Below are 18,514 nucleotides of genomic sequence, written 5' to 3'. Positions count from 1 at the left end.
AGGGAGTAATACTTTGTTTGATTTAATAGAGAAAGTGGGGAAATAGAAGATAAGTAGAGTACCAACATCAACACAAGTTTGTTTGATTCTTGATGCTAATGTGAGAGTTCTGGTGGTGGGTAATTTGTAACTACCTTTGTAAGCGGTTTGTGGTTCCGGTGGCGTGCCCTGACTCATGGACATTGTAACTAGAGATAAAGTTGTGGGAAAAAATGATTTTGTAGCTTGTTTGATGTTCACATGAAAATCAAACTCGGTTACATATTATATTGTTCTTAGTCTTAAAATAACCCAGAGTGGAATGTGTCTATTACCTTGGGAGAGTCCATTTTATATAATGTCATGGGTGGCAATCAGATTACACGTGAACAAAGCATACCCGTGCGATGCACGAACTTACTTAAAATATTGTTACATGAACAAACATACTAATGTAGAGTAGACAGAGAACCTATATTTCACACTTGAACTTTTGCATTGATTAGTTTACCAAAAAGAAAAAAGCTATGAGAGTTTTCCTAGTGAGTGAACAAACATACTAATCTAGAGTAGACAGAGAACCTATATTTCCACCTACACCTTTAAGTTCAGTGAAAAAGAAGGACCTTCCCATATGTTTCAGGACTTCACTTCTCTTGGTACCCATATGATTAAAGGTGAAACAATGCCATAACCAAATGAAAAAAAACATAACAGCATATATAAATCAAATATACGACAGGAGATCATATCAAGCAAGGAGCCACCAATTTATTGTGAGAGTGTGAACAATATAAATCCAAACAATCGTATCCTCCATGTTCAAGTGATCCATGTAGGACCATGTAAGATCGAGGGACAAAAATTGAGCTATTCTCTCTGATCACCACTTTTAACAATACATATATATTCAGATTGAGTGACCAAGCTAAATTAAAACCCCCCTCAACACACACACAGTCTATCAATTTCAACCAAACAGTGCAATAATTTCTTTGAAATTAACACAACCAAGAATTAAAATAACGAAATTTATAGTACCAGTAGACTACAAATTCCAAAGGGCACAATAAAAATTGAAAATCTAACACAAGGGTGATCTGGGATCGCGAGAATAATATTGAAAGAAGAACAAGAATATAAAGGGCATGCCTGTGTTGGTTGAAATTAATCATGCATGTTCAAGTGATCCATGTAACATCGAGGGGCAAAAAATGAGTGCAACCCCCCTCGACACACACACTCAATTTCAACCAAACAATGCAATGATTTCTTTGAAATTAACACAAGAGTTGAAAAACTAAGAGATTTAGGATACAAGTAGACCATATATTCCAAAGGGCACAGTAAATATTGAAAATATAAGACAAGGATGATCAGGTAGCGCAAGAATAATATTGAAAGAAGGAAAAAAAGATAAGGGCATATCTGCCTGTGGTGGTTTCGGCGGCTGAGTGGAATCATGGTGATGGAGGTCTTGGGTGCTAACCTTCTTCTCTTCCATTTGAGATACTGACAGTGACACCAACACCTGAAGAAAACAAACCCTGGAGGCGCAGCACGTTGTTGCGGTGTATATATACCAAGCGAGAAACCCTGATTCTTGTAATCACGCAGCAGCAGCATAGTAAATGATGAGTGTGAGTGCCAGATCGCTCTTGTTTCCTTGTATGTAACATGAGCGTTTTTTCTTTCCTTCTTCCTTCGTTCCTATCTGCAACGCCACGCTCTATTTTCTTCCTTTTAAGGTTTCTAATATGTTGTTTTTTAATGTTCTTTTCTCTTACGTGGCATTTGTCTCTTTTTTATTTTAGTCTTTTGTCCTATTAAAAAAATAGGGTTTTGTATGTTTAGCCTTTGTTTTTTATTTATGAAAAAAAAATTATTTCTATTGCAAGGAACTTGTTGATGTTCTTGGGCATGCGGAGATGTGAGGCTTCATGCGGACTCTGGTGTTGTGGTAAATTTTAGAACTGTTGTTTCGGAATTGGAGGGTGAGCGTAGATTGGATTCCTCGAAAGGGTAATGGTGTGGCGGATTGACTTGTTAGAAAAGGCGCTTGTAGCCCACCGGCGGCCAGCATGGTGGTTGATAGGCTTGATGTGGAGCTGGAAGCAATCCTGTTGAACGACTGTCGGTTCCGTAGTGTGTGTGTGTGTGTGTGTGTGTTTTTTCTCTTTTCTTAGTTTTCCGAAGGAGGAGAAAAAAGTTAAATGATGGATAGCTTATATATCATTTAATGAAAAACAAACAAATATGGGATAATATCGAAATAGGTGTTTACGTCCATCACAACAAGTCTAATGCAACAGGAAATGAACACAATATTTTTAAGAAAAGTAATATATCTTTACCAAATTAACTAACACGCGTGGAACAATGAGGATAGGGTTAATACTCTCTTTCACACATCAAAGTTCAAATATGTTACATTTAATTAAACAAGATCAACTCGGTGTGTTGCCGGATGAGGAACCACTAAGATAATTTAAATATCGATAGGACTAAAGCCATGTTTGGATTGGTGAAACGTAATGGAAAATCACAAATCACAAAATAAAATGTAATAGAATAAAATGGAATGAGACCGAACTGAATAAAAATATTTTTTCATTATTGTTTGAATATTTTATGATAGAGTTGAACAAATTTATCACTACATTATTTGGGTAATTGTCGGAACAAAAAATTATTATAAGTTTTTTATTCTTAATTACCATTACTTTTAAAACACTAATATTTGAATGTATGAGAAATTGAATTCACATTCCTTGATGTTTATTATTGTTGTACTAACATCTCGTTTATTTTGTAAAATATATTGGCATCTCTTCCTTCATATATGTGTTGAATGTTATAAGAGTAAGTCTTATGAAAAGTTAGTGCAATAATGATTTTGAAAATATGCAATAATGATAAATTTCATAGAAGGTGTGCAAATTGTTTTTTTTTTTGGAAAAGAGAAGATATTATTGAATCAATAGGTAGGAGTTGGTACGAAACTCTACCAAATGATGAGGACCAAAAGCTAAACAAAGAAAAACATTGTATCCACAAACAACAATTTAACACAAACATGCCAGACACTCAATAAGAGCCTATCACTCTATCACATCACAGCCTGCAAGAGGATTAACATAACATCGCCCAAAAAACAAATAAACCAGCAGCTAATAACCCAAAGAGATCCAAAGCTTTAAAAAACACGAGCTTGCACCAGTTCCAGTAAGATAATGGCAAAACAAAGCCTTCTCCCTGAAGTGGATCGGTGTTTCTATTGATAACACGAATTGGCCCAAATCAATAAAAAAGGAGGGTGTTTTTCCTTGCGAACCGGGTCGGCCCATATTAATAGCATTCCTGTTAATAGACACATCATTAATATCTATATCTATATATATTAGAAAAGAAGAACTTCCATAGTGACGTGTCAGCACCAGATTAATTCTTAGTGACGTGTCAGCACCAGATTAATTCTCATAAAAATTATTCCACGTGTCAATTTGTTAGAGGATATAATTTTCAATTGATGTATGTTTTAATTTTATATATTCTAACCTAATTAATTGATATTATTTTAGAAGATATAATTTTCAATTGATATATGTTTTAATTTTATACTAGTGGCATTACCCGTGCCCTGCACGGGTGACTTTAGTTATATTTTGATTTTTAGTTGTGTTTGTATTTTTTTTTGCATTTAATTTTAAAGTGAATTATAATTTTGCATTTGTAAATAAACATAAATTAATTTATTTTATTAGTTGTTTTTTGTTTATTAAAATTTTAATTCTTAATGTTTTGTAACACTATTTTTTTTTTAATCTTTTGAGTAAATACATCTTAACCATTGTTTTAAATATATGTGTTTTGAATAAAAAAAAATTTTAAGTAGTACAATGTGTTTTGATCTACCGTGATCTTTTTTCTTATTTTATTATGATATATTTTTTTTAAATTGTTAAATTTATTTGTAGTCCACGTTTGTTCTTGAAATATTTTTGTATTTCCGTTGTCTCGTCAAGTCTTATTTCCCACCACACACATTCCACGAAAATTCACTCACCCATCTTCCATTTTATTCTTACACTAAATCATTTTTCTCTCATCCTGTAAGAACCTCTTTCTCTCTCTCTCTTCCCACCATGGACCATGGCGTCGAAGCCGTCTTGGCCATCATCTGCAGTTTCACTTAGTCATTTCACTTATAAATTATTCAACACTCGCATTTCATTTATAAATTATTGTACACTCACATTTTAGGTCAATGTGTGACTTTTTAAAAGGTTTTTACTCACACTTGAATTCTAACACCGGGTGAATGAAGAATGAAGGGCCAGAGCGTGGCAAATCAATGGAGTGTACTTGAAGTTTAACCTCAACACCCAATAAGATTGGACTCCTAACCCATTTTTCTCTGGATCGGCCCAATAAAAAAAGAATACTGGCAGGGTTTTCCCTTCAGTCAGTTAGGGTTCAGTTCAAGCTAATAAATATTTTGACCAAAAGAAAAAGCTCAGAAATCAGAAATGGCTTCCATGTTCTGCAACTCAGCGTTGAGAGTAGCTTCTACGTCCCTCACAAATCGTTTCAGAACCTTCGTTCAGAAATCGTTGATTCCCTCTTTGTTCTCTTCACCTTCCTCTACGAGCATTACTCATGCATCAAGGTACAACACAATGAACATACTTCAACTTCAAACTCTGGCTTTTTTTTTTTTGCATTTTAGCGTTAATTTGTGTCGTTTATGTGTTTTTGATTGAAGGATTTTGTCGGAAATGGGGAGTGTTGAGTCTACGATGCCACTCCATAGCGCAATTGCTAATGCCAGACTCACATCCAACATGGCATGCTATTCCACCTGCTGGAGCATGCTCTCTCAAGGTACCTTTTCTTATATTATAGCTATGGTCTTCTGGATCCTATATTAATTTTTTTTGGCTTGTCACTTTCTTGGATCCTGATATTAATTTTTCACATATATGTTTCTGCAGAAGGAAAAAAAAAAAAGATGGAAAATTGAACTCTGTTCTGGTCAACTTGTTAGAGAAACCAAAACATGATATTGAAGATTCAATTGCGTTTGTGAGGGAGATCATTGAGGAAAAGAAGAAAGAGTTCATTGAACTTAGTATGATTGATGGACTGTGTGATTTACCTAAGCCTAGCAAGCAGCTCCGCCTAACATGCTTGAATGTTTTTCAACTCTTCAAATGAATTCCATCTTTATGTGAGTAAGCCTTTTCTCTGTGATTTTACACTACATTTGCATTTTTTCTTTTGGCTGATTATGTCTTTCATGTATTATCCATCTATTTGCTTTGGGATTCAAAAGTTTTCTTCTTTAACTAAGTGTGTCACATAATATGGACCAGTTTTAAAAAAGTGTTACTTTAGGCCGTCTAAAGTGACCAGATATAGCAGGTTGAGCCAGTAATTTCTTGTAAAGTAGAAGATATAATATTAAGGTGTAACCAAAATTTTTAGATAGATTGACAACTAAATCACGCTCCTTCTCTAATCTATGGTTCAACAACCCTTGTTCATTCCTAAAAGCCCCAAAAGCTTATCAATTCATATTCCAACCATTGTTCTTGATGCATGACATAAACTATTGATACATGTAGGATAACTTTGATGATCTACTGGTCTTCTCTCACACAGGAGAAAAGAACGAAGGAGTTCTCTGTGAGTTAAATGGTTATTTCTTCGTTTGCTAATTTTAGCAATCGATACTAATCCTTACTTTGAAAAAGGTTTAATATTTACTTCAATATTTTTATATCTACCTGCTTCTTTAGTAATATTAGTACAAAGGCTGAGAAAGGAAATGAATGTTGATCTGCAAGCTTAGTATATTCACATGCCTAAACCCTTAGTTAACATGATTTTAATTCTTCGATTATGATTTAGTTTTTGAACATTTTGGTGCAGAATGGTTTGTGCTGATCTTGCATTAGCCTTCTAGATTTTTCTTTGCAATTTTCTATCTCAATTCGACTTCTGTTTCATGAGCAAATTTCTTTTTAACTCCAATGACCGGGTACTTGTAGAATATAGAAACAAAGATCCAAATCATGTTGATGGGCGAAAGCTCTGAAAGAGTTATATCTACCTGGTTTGAGAGATTTTGTCAAGGGCCTTTATCCTTTAGGCCATGTCTGGAGTCCAACAGGAAGCACAATTTCTCCATCAAAATGGTATTATCAAATACCAATAGTTACGTTATAATGGTTCTCTATATAGGCTTTGTTGGTATTGGTTGCTATAGCTAGAATGTGTCATGGTTCTCTACTATCTCTAGGTTAAAACTAAAGATTACAAAATTTATACTTACAAACAATAAAACATTTTCATACATGTAACTCATTATGTTTGGATGGTTGATGTGATGTTGTCTTTTTCTTTTATTTCTCAATATCAACTGTCTCTTCCATTGAGCTTGTCTGGCATCCATGCTAATTGGTGCTCAAGTTGGAGAAATTATCAAGCAGGTAAGAAGGTGCTTAAGTTAATTTGTAAAATCATTGCATTGATTACAGATTATTGACTGATTGAAATACTGTTAAAAATAACCACAATTAAATTGGTAGTTCAAAACAAAATAGATTGATATATGTTAGATTCATTGGAAATATGAACAAAATAGATTGATATATGTTAGATTCGTTGGGACTTGGAGTGATATATGTTAGAAAAAGATTGATATATATATTTGAGTGATATTCGTTTGGGCCCGTGCATACAACATTAAATCAGATGGATATGATAATTGATTGGGAGAATAGAAATATATATTATTACAGTATCATATATAATAGATTATATTTGCTAATTTTGTACAAATTTAACCAACATTAATATATGCTCTTAATCAATATATTACAACATCTAATTTCCGATATATATATATATATATATATATATATATATATATATATATATATATATATATTACAACATCAAAGAGGCCACTTTCAAAAAAAATCAAAGAGACTCATACAAAGTAAGAAATCTGAATTTATTTTAATAGCTTAAAGCTATTTAATCATCCCTTTCAAAATATAGACACTCGTCTAAGTTTTTCTTATATTCACCATTTCTTGTATTTGATTGAAAGTGGTGGAATGCTCTACTCATGCTTAAAGACACTTTCAGGATCTACTCTGGTATTTATCTTCACCAAACTGTTGAAGTTATCCTTAAAATATGTATGAATCGAAGCACTTCTTGTAATTGATTCAAAATCAAGATGTCATTATTTCACATATGCTCCCCTTGGAAAGTTAGACACATAAGGAGTCATGCAGTTTGGAACATTGTTCTTGTCACCATCTTGCCATAAAGAGGTGAAGTGAATGTTTTTCCTATGCATATACTTATCATGCATGAAACATGTATCTTTAAAAACTGTAAAATTTTAAGGCTCTGCATTATCTTCAAAAATCTGAATCACAAAGTGCACTAACGCTAGACAAAAAGAAAGAATGTGATCAATAAACCAAAAACACACATGTCACATTTTAGATTCATATGAATGCAGGACAATGCAGAAAAAAGAAACAAAACCTTCTATCAACTATAGAACACATGGTATGAAGTGAAAAATATTTAAAAAATGAGAGGCCACAAACACAAACCATACACCTTTCTCGCAATTATCCCATGACCTGCAACATGGACATCACAAGCTTTGTAATGTTTAAAACATATTACCTCCGTGCAACTGCCAGTGATGCATAATCTTCCTTTTATAGTCCTTAAAGTTTTGTTGTGTGTGCACGACCATGCATGTTTTGACAACCTTCATAGAATATTTCAATTCTATATAAAAGAATTGAACACAAATGAACAACAAAAATTACATGCAAATCTAATAGCAAAAAAAAAAAGCACAAAATTTGTTTCTAGTGAAAGTTATGATCAAGAACTATAGGTTATTGAATGTTTCCATTGTACCTTAACATGGAGGCAACCAAGGGTAATCAGCACAATGCCAATATTCTATACCGCAACAACGAAAAGCATAAGCCATGCACTTCATTCCAATATTCTCTTCTCTATCATCAATCACCACCCCTGATAAATTACAGAAAAACTACAATAAGTTGGAACCATAAAAAAATACATATCCATATTCATATAAGATACATAAGACAACAAATAATTTACGAAGTGCTTAGAAAAGCAAAAGAACTCTATGTAAGATATACATTAAAAAAACATATATAAAGAGAGGAAAAAAATTAACTTTTAGAGCGTACCTGGCATCATATTTAGTATTTACATACCAGATGAATGGAAAAAAATCCAACTAACCAAAGATGCGTGGGTTGAAAGCTCAAGAGAAGAGAAAACGTAAAAACAAAGGCTTAAGAGAAATCATGTTAAAAAACAAAAAACTATAGAACCAAACACCCCAGTACTCACCTTAATAAATAGTCCTGGAAGAGATTGAAAAAGGTGGGTAGAATAATTAGACAAATTTAGGAAAAAAATCATTAGGTTTTTAAGAATTTTGGAAAATATTGTCAAATTTAATTTAATGATTGTAATCAATTAATTAGATCAATATTGGATGGATAAAAAAAACTAAAATATTCACAAATATTGCACTTTTTTATATATGATGGATTTTTGTTCAATATTTGATTTTAAGATACCAAAATTACATGCAGATTTAATAGTGTTTTAAAAAATATGTATTTCAAATTTAAGAAAAACAAAATTTGTATTTTTTTTGGGATGATATAGGGGTACTATCTTCCCAGTATTATTTCCGTTGAAGGTTAGCTTGATTCTAGAGTTAGATTCCACCTTAGAGTTCATTGTGTGTTTAGCTATGAAGTCACTAACAATGTGATGAAAAATATGATATTTTAGTCTCATAAACGTAGTATAAATAGCCCCTGGGTAGACAAATAAATCAAAATCAAAATCTTACAAAAACAAATCAAAATCTTTCATTTGGTTTGTTTTAGGTGGGTAATGGGTTTTGTTTTTAATTTAAAATATGTATTCAAATATGTATACGAATAGTTTTTGGAAAAAAAGAAAAGTGCATGATTTCATTAAAAAATAGATTATTTCAAAAAATTCTACAATCTACGTATGAGTGTATGCATGATTTGGAAAAAAAAAAGTGTATGATGTATACGGATAGTTTTGTTTTAGAAATCCTTATTTTATACGTTTTTTTTTAAACAGTTTCTAATCTTCACCTCGACAACAGTTTTTATTCTTTATTTTTTTTTTCAATGCACATTTTGATTTGTTTTAGAAATCTTTATCTTATATGGATGGTTTTTTTTTAAACAGTTTTTAATCTTTATTTGTTTTTTTAATGCAGATTTTGATTTGTTTTGAAATCTTTATTTTTTTAATCTTTATTTGTTTTTTTAATGCACATTTAATATTGAACAAAATCTTTATTTGTTTTTTAATGCAGATTTAATATTGAAAAACAAAATTTGTTTAATTTTTATTGGGATGATGTGGGGGCGACACGTGGCAAAACCTTCTAGAAAAAAACCAAGAGAAGAGAAAACGTAAAAACAAAGGCTTAAGAGAAATCATGTTAAAAAACAAAAAACTATAGAACCAAACACCCCAGTACTCACATTAATAAATAGTCCTGGAAGAGATTGAAAAAGGTGGGTAGAATAATTAGACAAATTTAGGAAAAAAATCATTAGGTTTTTAAGAATTTTGGAAAATATTGTCAAATTTAATTTAATGATTGTAATCAATTAATTAGATCAATATTGGATGGATAAAAAAAACTAAAATATTCACAAATATTGCACTTTTTTATATATGATGGATTTTTGTTCAATATTTGATTTTAAGATACCAAAATTACATGCAGATTTAATAGTGTTTTAAAAAATATGTATTTCAAATTTAAGAAAAACAAAATTTGTATTTTTTTTTGGATGATATAGGGGTACTATCTTCCCAGTATTATTTCCGTTGAAGGTTAGCTTGATTCTAGAGTTAGATTCCACCTTAGAGTTCATTGTGTGTTTAGCTATGAAGTCACTAACAATGTGATGAAAAATATGATATTTTAGTCTCATAAACGTAGTATAAATAGCCCCTGGGTAGACAAATAAATCAAAATCAAAATCAAAATCTTACAAAAACAAATCAAAATCTTTCATTTGGTTTGTTTTAGGTGGGTAATGGGTTTTGTTTTTAATTTAAAATATGTATTCAAATATGTATACGAATAGTTTTTGGAAAAAAAGAAAAGTGCATGATTTCATTAAAAAATAGATTATTTCAAAAAAATCTACAATCTACGTATGAGTGTATGCATGATTTGGAAAAAAAAAAAAGTGTATGATGTATACGGATAGTTTTGTTTTAGAAATCCTTATTTTATACGTTTTTTTTAAACAGTTTCTAATCTTCACCTCGACAACAGTTTTTATTCTTTATTTTTTTTTTCAATGCACATTTTGATTTGTTTTAGAAATCTTTATCTTATATGGATGGTTTTTTTTTTAAACAGTTTTTAATCTTTATTTGTTTTTTTAATGCAGATTTTGATTTGTTTTGAAATCTTTATTTTTTTAATCTTTATTTGTTTTTTTAATGCACATTTAATATTGAGCAAAATCTTTATTTGTTTTTTAATGCAGATTTAATATTGAAAAACAAAATTTGTTTAATTTTTATTGGGATGATGTGGGGGCGACACGTGGCAAAACCTTCTAGAAAAAAACCAAGAGAAGAGAAAACGTAAAAACAAAGGCTTAAGAGAAATCATGTTAAAAAACAAAAAACTATAGAACCAAACACCCCAGTACTCACCTTAATAAATAGTCCTGGAAGAGATTGAAAAAGGTGGGTAGAATAATTAGACAAATTTAGGAAAAAAATCATTAGGTTTTTAAGAATTTTGGAAAACATTGTCAAATTTAATTTAATGATTGTAATCAATTAATTAGATCAATATTGGATGGATAAAAAAAAACTAAAATATTCACAAATATTGCCCTTTTTTATATATGATGGATTTTTGTTCAATATTTGATTTTAAGATACCAAATTTTTTTTTTTTGAGAACAAAAAGCTTTGTATAATTGAAAAGGAAAAGTCTATGAGAACAACCCTCTCAAAGTAGGTAAAAGAGGCCAGAGGGATTCAAACAAAAGTGTTTAATCAAGTTCATAAACAAGCCTCGTTAAAACCTCTCAAGGAAAAACCCAAAGGGAAAAACCCAAGAGAGGAAAAAGAGTACTTATTTACGAACAAACACTAACCATAAGTCCCAAAACCCTCTGCCACGCCCTACACGGAATGGAAAAAACACAACCAGCCAGAATGAATAAGTACAAAGGGGCCTCCACTACCTACAACAAGCTTAAATAGTATCTTTAAAATATACAAGGTCCTTTGCAAAATCTGCTCCCCTCTTAGCCAATCTATCAGCTTCTGAATTTGCTTCCCTGTAAATATGTTTCACTTTTAAGCATCTAACGTCCTTTATCCATAAATCAATTTGATTTAGGACATTCATCAATTGCCACGGCATGTAATTCCTGATATTAACCCAACCAACAGCTAGGGATGAGTCACTTTCAATGATTAGGAAATTAATCTGCCTTGATACACAAAGAAGGAGCATGTCATGAATTGCCCAGACCTCAGGTTCAAAAGCAAAACCTTCCCCTTTATTTTTGGATATCTCTTCTCTGAGAATCCGAATTGGGGCAATAAACATATCCTATCACCATGGTATCAGACAAAGAATACATCTTTGCTACCAAAAGAATAAACCTCTTGTCATATATAATATCTAACACAGATATAGAGTTTGGATCCCAACAAGACAGTAGACCACCTGCTCACCCAACTGCTGCAACTTCTGCATAATTAAAATTGAGGGACTTGGCAAAGAGTTCACTAGTTCTGTATCTGCTAATGCTCAACTTGGTTTCTTGAATCAAAAATACCTCCAGTCTAGCCTTTTAAAACTTCCTAAACTTCACGCCGTTTCTCCACACTGCCAAGCCCTCGGACATTCCAAGAGCTCCACCGCCTGGATCTACCCATGGAATTAGGTAGCAGGAGGAGTGGGATGGTCCTCTTCTAATTCTTCTGCAAGACCTCTGATGGCCTCCTCGTCGCTTCCAGGGTAAACCAAACCCACTGATTTCCCTAACATCCAAACCTTCGTCGCCCTTGTGAGATAGACACCTGCTCCACTTCTTGCTGCAGATTCTTGTAATTTAGTGAGATTAGGATCAACTCCTCCTGAGCCCTCCGTAATTTCTCGAAGGATTGATGGACCAACGATTGATTTAGGTTTCCTGCCCCTCTTTGATTTAGTTTGACCTGGTCTTGCACAGTCTAGTTCCAAACTTTCAAGAGATTTGAGCTTAGATGTCCTGCTTACACCCTGCTTTGCCTTCTTCAACAACGCTTCTTCATCACCATGAGATGGGCATTTATCCTTTTGTTCGCTACCTTCAAGGAGAATGAGTTTATTAACAAAGCAATTAGATTTGCACACGCTACTTGCAGTAGATGTATTTCCAATTTCTGTCAAAACGACCCCGTTTTGAACTCTGTTTGATGCCCAATATTGGATTGCTTTCCACTCTCCCAACCCAATCCAGATTGGACGTAGGTCCATCACTTCCAAGGGGCAAATTGGGAAACTGCAACCAAACACCAGAATATTGAGGGCCTCAGTTGGAATATTAATTCTCAATTGATTATTGAATACTGAATCACTCCACCCATTAATCTCCACATTAAATGGTCCCTGATAATTATTATTAACCGTCCAAAAAGGATGGCTAAGCCTATCACATCTCACCAATTTAAAATCATTGTCGGCCACCTCACTGATATCGAAAAACTTCTCATCATTGTCATTGTTCAGTCTCGTAGCATCAACATCGTTTCGTATTCCACCAGCCTCACTGACATCGCCGGAATCCCTTACCGGAGAAGAGAATTCCGGCACAAAGTAATCCTTTGTATCTTTCACCACTGGGGTCTCCATGCCCTCCTCCCCACCGTGATCAGGGATAGAATCTTCTTCATCAATTTTCTTATCAACTTGACCAATGTTCTCATCATAAATGTAGTCTATTTCCACAAGCACATTACTCTCCACCGATCCAATTGTGATTGGGATGATCTGGATTTCTAGAATGGGATCAGGAGCCACAACTAGGACTCTAGCCACATCATATCTTGAACCATTTGATGTTGCCTCATCAACACAAACTACCGAGCCCAGCTTTGTGGCTATTTTCGAAATGAAATCTACTGACCATAAACCAATAGGGATTTTCTAGATCTTTAACCAGATCAAGTAGTCTTTAGGTTGTTGAGCTACCTCCATCGGATTCAGCGAATCAAAGAGACTCTCCTCGCCTTCTAAGCTTTCCAAAAACGCCTGACGCTCCTCCACTGAAGCAAAGTCTAAAAATTTTTCCTTGGCACCAAAAGGCTTTACCAAGAGGTCTGGGAATCCCTTCTCAGTGAGCCAATGCTTAATATCGTCGCAACAAAGCACCTCTTGTGTAGTCGCTAATACCAGCCTGGATAAATTTTTGTTCAGTCCAACCACCTCTTGGATCATCTGTACATTATCTGTAGGTGTCTTCGCATCATATTGCTTGGGCTTTTCCTTAACTCTCCAGACTTGGCGAGGTCCTATCTTCCTCTCCAGTTTAGTTTTCTCCTTTTTTCTCCACACCTGCTTCATTTTGGGACTTCTTTTTCTACCACTGTACGTTGCATTTGATGATCTTCTTCTGGATCTGTTGTCAACATATCTGGCTGGGTTCACTGAGATATATGTATTAGACAATTTTTTACCATGCATCGCCTTCATAGCATCTAGGCCATCCTTCCTTCGGTTGAAAAAGACAAAGCCAAACTTGGCCCTTCTGCCACGCTTAAGATGTCTTGGTACAAAAACACTTGCCACTGTGCCATAATTCTCAAAGATTTTTCTTAACTGATTATGTTCCATGCTCTTCTCAAGTCCGTCAATGAAGAGTCTGATTCCTTCACTATGGCGTACATCTCCATCACTCCTTTTCCTCTGAAAGTGGGATGAAACCCTAGCAGAGCCAGTGGGACTCATGCTAGAGAGTTACTGAGCCAGTTCAAAGAAGAAACTAAATTAATGAGGAGTTTTCTGTGGGGTGTTAAGATACCAAAATTAAATGCAGATTTAATAGTGTTTTAAAAAAATATGTATTTCAAATTTAAGAAAAACAAAATTTGTATTTTTTTTTGGGATGATATAGGGGTACTATCTTCCCAGTATTATTTCCGTTGGAGGTTAGCTTGATTCTAGAGTTAGATTCCACCTTAGAGTTCATTGTGTGTTTAGCTATGAAGTCACTAACAATGTGATGAAAAATATGATATTTTAGTCTCATAAACGTAGTATAAATAGCCCCTGGGTAGACAAACAAATCAAAATCAAAATCAAAATCTTACAAAAACAAATCAAAATCTTTCATTTGGTTTGTTTTAGGTGGGTAATGGGTTTTGTTTTTAATTTAAAATATGTATTCAAATATGTATACGAATAGTTTTTGGAAAAAAATAAAAGTGCATGATTTCATTAAAAAATAGATTATTTCAAAAAATTCTACAATCTACGTATGAGTGTATGCATGATTTGGAAAAAAAAAGGTGCATGATGTATACGGATAGTTTTGTTTTAGAAATCCTTATTTTATACCTTTTTTTTTTAAACAGTTTCTAATCTTCACCTCGACAACAGTTTTTATTCTTTATTTTTTTTTTCAATGCACATTTTGATTTGTTTTAGAAATCTTTATCTTATATGGATGGTTTTTTTTTTAAAACAGTTTTTAATCTTTATTTGTTTTTTAATGCAGTTTTTGATTTGTTTTGAAATCTTTATTTTTTTAATCTTTATTTGTTTTTTTAATGCACATTTAATATTGAACAAAATCTTTATTTATTTTTTAATGCAGATTTTATATTGAAAAACAAAATTTGTTTAATTTTTATTGGGATGATGTGGGGGCGACACGTGGCAAAACCTTCTAGAAAAAAACCTTTCTTTAGTATATTATATAGATAGATATTCTAAAATAATTGATTGATATTATTTTAAAAGATAAGATTTGGTCTTTTAATTTATTTTAAATTTATTTTTAAAATTTATTGATTAATTTTTATTGAATTTTCGAATTTTTATTAATTCGGGATTTTATGAGTTTTTATTGTGATTTGCTAGATTTTGTTAGTTTTTATCTATCTTTATTTAATACCATTTTTAATATTAGATTTTATTGGGATTTAGGTTGTTTATTTCTTAATTTTATTTTAATTTATCTTATTATTTATTTTAAATCCATAAAATACTTTATTTTATTTTAGATTTACTTTCAGAGTATATTAATTAAATTTTCTTAAATTTTCGGATTTTTAATTAATTCAGGATTTTATGAGTTTTTATTGTGATTTGCTAGACTTGGTAGTTTTTATCTATCTTTATTTAGAACCTTTTTAAATTTTAGATTTGATTAGAATTTAGGTTGTTTATTTCTTAATTTTATCTTATTATTTATTTAATTTTACTTCCAGGAAATATTTTATTTTATTTTACATTTATTTACAGAGTATAATAATTAATTTTTATTGAATTTTCGGATTTTTAATTAATGCAGGATTTTATGAGTTTTTATTGTGATTTCCTAGATTTTGATAGTTTTTATCTATCCTTATTTATTATTTATTTAATTTTAATTTCATGAAATATTTTATTTTATTTTTGAGTTACATTTAGAGTATTAATGAATTTTTATGGTATTTTTTTATTGAATTTTCATATTTTTATTTAATTTAGGATTTTATGGGTTTTTTTATTGTGATTTGCTTGATTTTGGTAGTTTTTATCTATCTTTATTTAGTACATTTTTAAAGTTTAGATTTGATTAGGATTTAGGTTGTTTATTTCTTGATTTTATCTTAATTTATATTATTATTTATTTAATGCTAATTCTAAGAAAAGGGAGTTGATTTGGTGCTGAGGGTCCACAAAGCTACCATGGACACGCAGAGATTTGATAGCTGCTATTTCTACCTCTGCCACATGTCGCGATCAGGACCGAGGTATGTCGTAAGATGATGTTACGTGAAGAAGAGTTTATCATGTTGTGATTGATGGTTTGTGCCATTTCAGTTTATCCTTTGTTCGTAATTCAATCCTGGATTCTTAAATTTCACATATTTTGTGTGTTTTGATCCAAAAGTTTACAAATTTTTGCATAGACCCTTTAACGAATCATTGTTGAAGACGTAATGTTTTGATTCTGATGTAATGTTTTTTCTATTGTTCTTCTTCTGCTTTTGTATTTTTTTAAACCAGATTTTAGTATAGTTTGTAGAAATCCATGCGTGTGAAGCCATTCTAAACCAGATTTTGGTATAATTTATAGAAATTTACGAAACTTAGGATAGCTTGAATTTATATTCATTTCTCAAATTTTGCACGTTTTTATTCATCATGTTTGAACTGTGTGTATAAGCATAATATTTGCACTGTATGTGAATGATGCACAACTTACTAATTTTTTTTTTAATGATGCACAGGTCAGCCAAATTGATGAAAGCATATGAAGAGCTCACATTTAATCTTCATGAGTATGTTTAGCTCATTCTTAAGGTTGGTTTATGTTTTTCTCAAACTCATTAGTTTTGCATATACTCATGTTTTAGTATGCCAATTGGGTGACTTATCTTACTTTGCTATATATATTTCCTTAAGTTCAATTTAAATTGATTGTTAGTATAAGTTTATTGGTGAAGTAACCACAATTATTTTGGGTGGGAGAATTATTTTGTTTTTTTCTCACATATATAGATAATTTGCTGGGGTGAGCACATATGGGGCAATACACCGTTTTTTGTTTCTCTTGATTGAAATGTTCCTTTGATTTTTTGTTTCACAAGGGTTCCACCCCAAGATTCACAAATACACTAAATACAATTCTTTCACCACAGTCCTTTCAAATTGGTGAAGGAGGGTATTTTGATCTTCAAGACTTCATTTTGGGTTCTGTTTCAATCTTCTTCATGAATTGATTTTGTTCTTCAACTAATTGTAAGATGCCATATGCTTCAAGGATTCCTACTTTTCTCTTCTTAATCAAAAGCAAAAGGATTGAGGAAAAGAAAATCTTCTAGGGTGCAGAATATTCACTAATTGAAAAAATTCATTTTAAAATTTTAGATTTGATTAGGATTTATGTTGTTTATTTTTTGATTTTATCTTAATTTATTTTTGATTTATTTTTAGAGTAAAAAAAATACATTTTTAAATTTTAGATTTGATTAGGATTTAGGTGGTTTATTTCTTGATTTTATCTTAATTTATTTATTATTTATTTTTAGAGTATTAATTAATATATCCCAAACTTTTTTTTAAAAAGAGTGAGTTTGAAAGCTATAGCTTAAGTTAATTTGTTAATATATTCCCAAATAATAATAATAATAATAATAATAATAATAATAATAATAATAATAATAATAATAATAATAATAATGATAACATGTGTGTGCGGATATGAGCCGGTTGGGTACTATAGTGCCCATACCCACACCTATACCCTTTATTTTTTGCGGGTAATTATCTATACTCAACCTCATACCCATTTAGCGGTTTTTTACCCTACCCATAGTGGGTATTTTTTGCGGGTACACTATGATTTTGAGACTCATTGTCATCCATAGATTTAGATTTTGACAAAGATGGATAGCTTCCTGTAATGACATTGAATTGTCTAAAGGTGGAGAGCTTCGAGTTGCTACCCACGTGAGTATGGAGACGGGTACATGTAATTTTTAAAAACGCGGGTATGGAGATGGTACTATAGTACCTACCCATTGTCATCCCTACTTAGTTGGAATAAACACAATAATGTTATACTTTATGATATATCTTACACAATCCTGATTTGTGCTACTATCACATTAATGTTTTTTAAGATTAATATGTTGATAATTCCTTATATCTATGATTTGTGTTATCGTCTTCATATTTACGAAGAATGTGAAACGAGTTCCTCTTGGTCTCAATCGGGCTTAGAAGAGAAGTCTTTATGTCCACTTTACTCATCAATTCTGACTTTTCTATTTCATTCGTTGTTTAATATATTTTTAATAATCAAAGTATTAATTAATGTATCAAATACAATAGACATATTTCCCGTGCAACGCGCGGGTAAAAAACACTAGTTACTATTATAATTATAATTATAATTTGAATCACTCAACTGAAAAAGTTGACGTACAGACACGTCATTAGTTGACCCACGACCGGAAATATCTGACTTGAGGTAAGGGAAGGATGAAGAATAGAAAATGGGAGAAAAAATATCAAAATTAATCCACCTTGTTATCAATAGGCTTAATAGCACTTTTGGTCCCCCACGTTTCAAAAATGTGCAATCTTAATCCCCCACGTTTAAAAATAGAATAATGGTACCTCAACGTTTATCTCCGTTAGCAGTTTTGGTCT

This window comes from Lotus japonicus, chromosome 5 (assembly GCF_012489685.1).
Source record: "Lotus japonicus ecotype B-129 chromosome 5, LjGifu_v1.2".
Lineage (NCBI taxonomy): Eukaryota > Viridiplantae > Streptophyta > Magnoliopsida > Fabales > Fabaceae > Lotus > Lotus japonicus.
Note: the sequence above shows the minus strand (reverse complement) of the source record.